This window comes from Vulpes vulpes, chromosome 2 (genome assembly GCF_048418805.1).
Source record: "Vulpes vulpes isolate BD-2025 chromosome 2, VulVul3, whole genome shotgun sequence".
Lineage (NCBI taxonomy): Eukaryota > Metazoa > Chordata > Mammalia > Carnivora > Canidae > Vulpes > Vulpes vulpes.
This window is the reverse complement of record NC_132781.1, coordinates 71,657,481-71,665,885: the sequence shown is the minus strand read 5'-3', so window position 1 is coordinate 71,665,885 and position 8,405 is coordinate 71,657,481. Positions and strand designations below refer to the sequence as shown.

At 36.8% G+C, this 8,405-nt stretch overlaps 1 long non-coding RNA gene across 1 annotated transcript; it reads right to left on the bottom strand.

Moving 5' to 3' along the window:
- Positions 1–981: 981 nt before the first annotated feature.
- Positions 982–7,958, bottom strand: LOC140597881 (uncharacterized). Its single transcript, XR_011999876.1, has 2 exons — positions 4,307–7,958; positions 982–1,223 (listed from the first exon to the last, which is right to left on the bottom strand). It is a non-coding gene; the product is annotated as an uncharacterized lncRNA (long non-coding RNA).
- Positions 7,959–8,405: the final 447 nt, after the last annotated feature.

Here is an 8,405-nt window from a genome sequence, read left to right as displayed (position 1 = left end):
GTTAATACTATTATTGTGTCCCAACGACAGAGTGTGAGACAGATGACCTGGAGAGCCTGAGCCTGGATTCCTGACCCACAGGAACTGTGAGATAACAAATATGTGTTGTTTTTAGTCTCTATGTTTTGGGGTAATTTGTTTACAGCAATAGATAAGTAATGAAATAGTAAGGACATCATTCTTTCAAGAACTGGGATTCTGATGTAGACTAACTCACTAGTGGAAAAAGAAGCAGCAAAACAGGTTTACTTGGATTTCTTCTTCCACTTTCCATTTGGCTAGGTTCAGTTCCTGCCCCTCACCTCCAAAAGCACAGAACTACTAAATCAGGCATTTTCCTTTCTTTTATTTTGCCCTTTTAGTTTATAGAATATTCAAATTGTGGTTTGCTATCCCTTTATCCCTCTCCATGATGATACATCTAATATGTCCTACGGGATTATTTTTTCCACTAACTTTCAAAACTACTTTTTAATAATATTGCTATTTTATTAGTAAAATTCAGATAGTTCACAGAAAATTTAGAAAATACAGATAGGTAAGAAAGGAATATAAAAATCATCTGTAATCATATAAACCTGAGATCTATCATGAGCATTTTATGATTTCTTAGGTACTCTGGTTATAAACAGTTTAGGAATAATAGCAGATAGAGAGAGAGTGCGCTTTCTATTGTCAACTATTTTTCTAAGCCCCTCATATATATTAACTTTTTAAATTTTCACAAGGACCTTCTATTATTGCCCCTGTGTTACAGAGAAGCAAACTGAGGCCCAATATACCTACGTTCAGAAACATCCTTTTTTTTCACTGAGCGAAATGATCTAAAAGTTACCACTTTGAAACTTCTTAATACACCATTTTTTGGAAACTTCTTAACACATCATTACGCATATTTCATGTGATTACTTTTTAACAAAAGCCTTCTAATTGCACACTTTGTCACACTCATAGGTTTGGATAAATGATGAAAGAATAGTAGAAAGTCTGACAAATCTTTAATCACCGCTTTTAAAACACATACACATTTCTTTCATCTCTGCATAAAGTTGGTCCAGAGGTCAGCATTTCTTAGAAGTTACCCTGGGTCCAGCTGCTGAAGAAGAGCATAGATCTGTGTTAACGTCCCATGCTGTGTGATCAGGATGAAAGGGCCACTCTGAGGTATATACTGACTCCTTCCTCCAGCACCTTAGGTTACATCTCCTCACGCTTTATGAGATCTGGAAAACACATGGACATAATGTCTTTATTAAGTTCAGAGAATAATAGAGAAGCCAGAAGGTGATTTAAAACCTAGGACATAGCATATTAGGAACTCTGGTATTCATCTCAACTGCCAGATTCAAGAATTAGTGAAATGTCAAATCAAGCAGCATTTTATAATAACTGTGACATCTGTGCATCAAGTGAAAGTTGCCAAATGCATTTACTACACTGTATTCTGTACCTTGAGATAAAACATTAAATACATATGATACATGTAACACTTTGTGATTATAAGATCTTTGCCACCTTGGTTTCTGGGCAATGCAAGAAAAAGTTCACTTTTTATTACCTACACATATAAATAAATATATAGAATATATTGAATTAAATAATCATTCAAATATGAAATAATACATAAAATATTGCTATACTATACTATATATTATATATGTAACTCTACATTACTATAGTTTGGCCACTATGGCTGTTTTTTAAAATGTAATCTTCCTAAAACAGAAACTTGTCTGTCTTATACACCAATGTATCCCCTAGCTTGGTGTCAGTGAATAAATACATTCATAAATACATTCATTCACTTAATAAGTACAGATGACTACATACTATTAACAAGTAAATAAGCTATAGAGAAGCTAAGTAACTTATTCAGGTTCGCATAACAGACTACATGTGTTTGAATTCAAGATTATTCCTATTATAATCCACTATCACCACCACCACCACCAAGAAGGGAAAAAAAGGTCACAGTGACAGTCTGTGCTCTGAAACTCATACAAGTTCCTGGTCTACCCCAGAAGTGTGCCGCTAGGAGACATTTCAGTCACAAAATTTGAATCACTGTCAGGATCCATATCTCTGTCTGCTTATATTACAGTTATTTTTGTCTCCAGCATAGACTATAACTCCATAAAGAAGACTTCATGTCTTATTCATTTCTGTTACTATGTAGCTAGGATAGTGCTTGTTTATAGTAGAGACCCCTAAGGTTCTGATGAATTGGAGAAGGACAATGTGTTAGTGGCACAGCTAATTTGTAGAGAGGAAATGTCCTTTTTACTGGCTAAGACAGAAAATAAATATATACATACAAACATTTATATATGTACATGCATGCAGGCTGACCTAATCTATCAACAACATAGCATCAAATTCCAAACTGAACTAAAGGGCTGTAAAGCAATGTTTCTTTCTAACTTTTTGGAGAGATAAAAGAATTTAAAATGAAACCAGATTATCCAACAAAAAAAGAAATACCTGCTGTGTGTTAAAGCTGGCAGTGATGGGCATGAATCTCAAAGTAGACATAGATTCTATGTTGTAAAAGGCATCTTGAAAGGAAAATAGTAGAGAAAAAGGCACCCAACTAAAATATGGCAAGAGATAACGGCAACAGCCCAGACAAGTGGTTAGCATTAATATAACACACACCAGTACCTTCTGCTAGACTTCCTTAATACCATTAACATGCATATGTGTGTATATTATACGTGTGTACATACAGGTGTGTGTGCATACAGATACATAGCAACAGACAGATGGACAGAGAGGCTAACATTCAGAATCAGGGCTATCTGGCCAAGGGTAACAAGACCCCCTACATAGATCTGGCATTCAAAAGGAGGTGTCCAATCTGGGGAAAAGACAAGCTGTGGAAAAACTTTGTCAAAATAAAGAAGTGCTCCATTCCTAGAGGAAATAAGATATGAACACATGTTGTCAGGCACAAAGGAGTCAATCAGTTGTCCCAGCTATTCCAAGTTGCATACAAAGCAAGACAGGAATTATTAACTGAAACAAGAAAACAAGGCAGAACCAGATCTGATGCAAAACTGATGAAATGCTTAATTTTTTCTTGTTTCTTTCTATCTCTTTCAGTCTCTTTCCCATCTTTTTCTTTTTTTCTCACTTACCTTCAAAAAGAAAGGGAGGTTTCTTACAAATTAAGGTCACACATGACAAAACCGTAACATCATTTAAACAATGACAACAGACAAGTAATGATGGGAACAATAATCATCCCAGACAACGAAGTCTGGGGAAACTACTGCTATTGTGCACAAAACCAAATGCTTATCTTTCAGGCATTCAAAGCAAAAAGGAAATATAATAGGATACATCACTCTCAATAGCTAATAAGGTAGAAAACCAAATTATCAGGAAAGAGATATTTCCCTAGCTCTGAAATCTGAGAAGAAACATTGCATGGGTCTACATTGGGGTGTCTTTGAATCACACAGATAGTATTGTAATAAGTTCTTTCAGGAGGACAAAAAGGAAGCTATAAAGAAACTTTGGATCAGCAATGAATTCATGGAAATAAGAGAAAAAAAGCAGCAATGCAAGTGAAGATGAGACTTATAAGACTTATAAGGCAGAAATAAATAATCACAAAGGGTAAAGAAGCACAAAGAATATAAAAGTAGTAGAATCATTTTCACAATTGACCTGGACATACATGACAAAACACAGGTGTAAAAATGATATAAAATTCCATGGACCAATATCAGTCGCTGTAAATGTCTACATTTTCCCTAGCAATGCATTCATTATTTTCATACAGGGCTCCCTGACAGATCATTATGATTCAAAATTCTTATTTAATGTAGTGGCTATTGAATTAAAATTTAAGCTACTTGATAAAAATTCATTATGTTATCTTTCAATATTGTGCCTTAAAAGCTTGCTCCATTCCTAAATATCATATTACTTTGTAGAGTTGATCTTTTGTTCATGTGAAGAAAAAAATGTAAGTTTTGGAATTAGGCTTAGGACTGAATTTCACTCTTTTAACTTATTGGCTCTTTGACCTTGAGCCAATTAGTCAGCCATGGTCTTTTTAAATTTATAATATGAAGGAAATAATTCCTATATCTCTAAGTTGTTGTTATTATTGAGATCATGTCCCCAGCAAGTTTCTAGGCAAGTATTAGATGCACAAATAATGGGTCTATCTTCTGCTATGCTTTGAAACAGTTGAGACTCCATATTTTGAACAGGTAAGTGAAATACATAGATGTCAAGTAGTAAAAAAAAAAAAAAAAAAAGATAATTTTCTAAATATTTATATAATGAAAACAACCTTTAGAACATCACCGGGCAGCCCGGGTGGCTTAGGGCAGCCTGGGTGGCTCAGCGGTTTAGCGCCGCCTTCAGCCCAGGGTGTGATCCTGGAGACCTGGGATGGAGTCCCACGTTGGGCTCCCTGCATGGAGCCTGCTTCTCCCCCTGCCTGTGTCTCTGCCTCTCTCTCTCTTTCTCTGTCTTTCTATCTCTGTCTCTCATAAATAAATAAATAAAATCTTTAAAAAAAGAGAACATCACTCTATGTCTACAGTTTTTAAATTATTTCACACTCAACAGTTCATTCATTGAATACCTATTTAGTATGAAAAACACCATGCTGGGTGTATTAGTAAAATAAATTGCATATGCTTCCCTAACACTCTAAAGGAGGACAGACATATATAACTAAATATTGAGTATTAGTCAAGTTCTAAGGCAAACACATGAGACTGCTGAAAGTAGAGCAAATGGGAAATTTCATGGTAGTTCCAGAAATGGTAAGGAAATAACCATGAAAATTCCTCAGTAGCTGTAAATTTAAATATTCTGCATATTAATAAATGTACGCAGCACTGAAATGATTTTTGCCTCCCATGAAATAACATTTCCTCTCAAAACGGTTTTAGTGGTCACAAAGAAATTCATAAGTACCAAGATTCTTCAGTACAAAATAAGCAATATTTATACCCCTGCAAGTTTAACTTCTGTTTTCCCAAATCAAATTGAAGATCTGATCTCTCTTTTTCTAATAAATACAAATCAAATTTAGTCATTCTCTTATCCTTGCTCTACCACCTGAGTCCCACCAGTTTTTATGGAGGGTTTTTTTTTTTTTTTCATTAAAACAAATCTCTGTAATACGGCAACCACACTAGTTTAGTTTTATACGATTATTTTAAGCGTCTTCCTGACTTATTTTGTTATTTAGAAGATATTTCAATATTATGGTTTATTTAAAGGTACTAGCAAAATTTTTTCTTATAATTGTTTAAGAAAGGTTTTTTTCAGTTCAAAAAAATGTTTCTCATAATATTTGTAATAACTTCCTGACAGAGCATAGAACTTTACAGTGCACCAAGAAGGGATACAGAGGAGTGATTTCTGCAGCTCACTTACCATATGCTTTCCATGTTTCCCATGAGTTGTGGAAGGTTGGCGTCCTATGGTCAGTTCACAGATTGGTTGGCCTCTTAAAGAATTACTCTTGGAGTTTTAAGTATTGAAGTGGAAATATCAGTATATTCTAGGTTAAGCCACACAAACCTATTTCACTAAGGGAATGGAAAACTAATTCTAATGGAAAATCAAAACGATATTTTTAGCTACTTGTATATTCAGCAAATATTTATTGAGCATTGCTATAGCCAGGCCCTGTTTTATTTGCTGGGGGACTATCAATGACTAAAACAGACAAAAGTCCTCATTATCCAAGAGTCTACATTCTGATGGGGAAACAGTTATAAACCCAGGGCCATGTTATCCATTACAATAGTACTGAAGGCCCACAATCCTTCAAGGGGCCCACAAAAATGTTTTAATTTTAATTTATTTTAAAACCAGAAAAAAAGTGACTATTATAATAACGCATCCATCCTGGATTATATTTTTTCTTTATAGCAAAGCAGCCATAAAATATAATTTTAAATATTTTTTTTTAATGTAGGAAGGGGCCCATTAGGGCAAAAGTGGCTTGAGAACACTGAAGTCATACTGCAGACTGTAATAAACACAATGAATAAGTAAATCACATGGTATATTAGAAGGTGAGAAGTTCTGTGGAGGATAAAAAGGGAAGTGATAGTGTGGGATAAGGCTGTACGTAATCTTAAATCGAGCATTAGAGAAAGCATCAATGAGAAGGAACATTTATGCACAAATTAGAAGTAGGTTAGGTAAAGAGCCATGCAGAGATGTCTAGGTGAAGAACATTCTAGGTGAAAAGCAGACGCAAAGCCCTGAGATGGAGGTGTGTCTGGTAAGTGAGGAAGCAACAAGGAGGCTATTATGGCTGCAGCAAAGTGATCTCTGGGGAGAGAAGTGGAAGATCAGGCTATGCAGGTTTCCGGGACCAGATTGCATAGTGCTTTAGTAGCCACTTCAGGTTGACTTTGAATGATAGAGTGAGCAAGTGGAGGATTTGAGGCAGGGTCACTGTTAGGAGTTGAATTGTGTACCCTCAACAGTTATGTTGATGTTGTAACCCCAGGTACCAGTGAATATGATCTTATTTGAAAATAGGGTCTTTGAAGATATGATCATATTAAGATGAGGTCACTAGGGTGGGCCCTAATTCAGTAGCATCGTTATCTTAACAAGAAAAGGAAAATACCATAGGAAGACAGAGACACAGGGAGAATGTCATGTGATGACACTGGCTGAATTTGGAGCAATGAAGCTGCAAACTGAGGAGTGACAAGGATTGACAGCCACCATCCAAAACTAGGAAGAGGCAAGGAAGGATTCGATTCAGAGACTCAGAGGGAACATAGCTCTACTGACATCTTTAGTTCCAACTAACTTCTAGCAGAACCGTAAAGTGACAGATTTCTGTGGTTTTAAGCCACGCATTTTGTGGTACTTTGTTATAGTAACTCTAGGAAACCAATATAATGACTTAGTTCTAGCAGCATCTCTCTGGCTGAGTGTTGAGAATAAACTATAGCAAGGTCAAGGGCAGGAAGAAGGAGCCTATGTTAGGTCAAGTGTTCTAAGAAGCAGATTCTAAGACAGGATTGCAAACAAGAGATTTATTCAGGAGTGCTCTCAGGAACAATATCGGTGGGCATGGGGAGGTGGGGGGAATGAGAGACTTAGCATTGGACAGAGGGAAAAGTAGGACAGCAGTAGAGCCCTTAGGCTACCCAGTGGGGGCTCACTGAATTTGGGATGGGCTTTAGGAATCATCAGGAAATGGGCCAGGAAATGGGCCTATTGTAAGTACCCCCCCCCCCCCCCCCCCCGGAAGGTACTGTATATAGGTTGACCTCTGGGGAGGGCACATAATCTTTTTTTTTTTTTTCAACCCCTGAGCCACCCAAGAGTCCTGAGGGAACATAATCTTGATTAAAACATCTCCCTTCAGCAGAGAGGGAAATAGTTGAGAGACTCATCTATGAATAGTCTACATTCCTCTAGCTGTGGAAATGAATATTTTGGTCCTAGGGAGTAGGAAAATGCAAGGTGTTTCATAGCATCCCTGAAAGAAGTTATTCCATTTATAGAGGAAAGATTCAAATAGCATGGGAAAACAGGAATTAGAGTATAACACATGGAATTCTGGTTGTGTAAGTAGTGTAGTTGTGTGTGTGTGTCCTAGCAAGGAGTTTCCATTTGAACAGGAATCTAAGTTGATAATATACTTAACTTGTTAGCCACAATAAACTAGTGTAGGAAAGATAGCTATATTAACACGCCAATTTGCTGATAGGGAAAATGAAGCTGAAAAATATCAAATGACTTGTCCAAAACAGAGTGAGTCCGTGGTAAGGACAAGATTGAATATACAGTCTTCTGAATCCATGTTCTGAGCCCTTTGTATCACGTCATATGGCCTAAATATTACTGCAATTATGTAGCAATGATTGGGCTACATAATTCTGCACATTCTTTCACAACTTTTTTTCAGAATCATGAAAACAGTATATGGCATGAGGACGCCTGGGTGGCTCGGCGGTTGAGCATCTGGCTTTGGCTCAAGGTGTGATCCTGGGTCCCAGGATTGAGTGCCACATCAGGATCCCTGTGAGGAGCTTGCTTCTCCCTCAATCTGTGTCTCTGCCTCTCTCTCTCTCTCTCTCTCTCTCTCTCATGAATAAATAAATAAAATCTTAAAAATAATGAGTATATGGCACGAACAGCATAGTTGCTTATAAACTTACATTAATTTCTTCCTGGACCAAAAGCTAGAGCATATTTGCCAACCTCCTTTACAGTTGGGTGCAGCCATATGACTGAGTTCTTGTGAATGGAATCTGAGTGAACATGATATAGATCATGCAGGCCCATAAATAAAATGCTAAGAAGTTACCCCTCTTCTTTGTTACCCATGATCTGCCCAGAACCCAGGTCTGCCTCGAAAGCCTTGTGTTGAATGTTTATGTATTATCCCGCCTCTC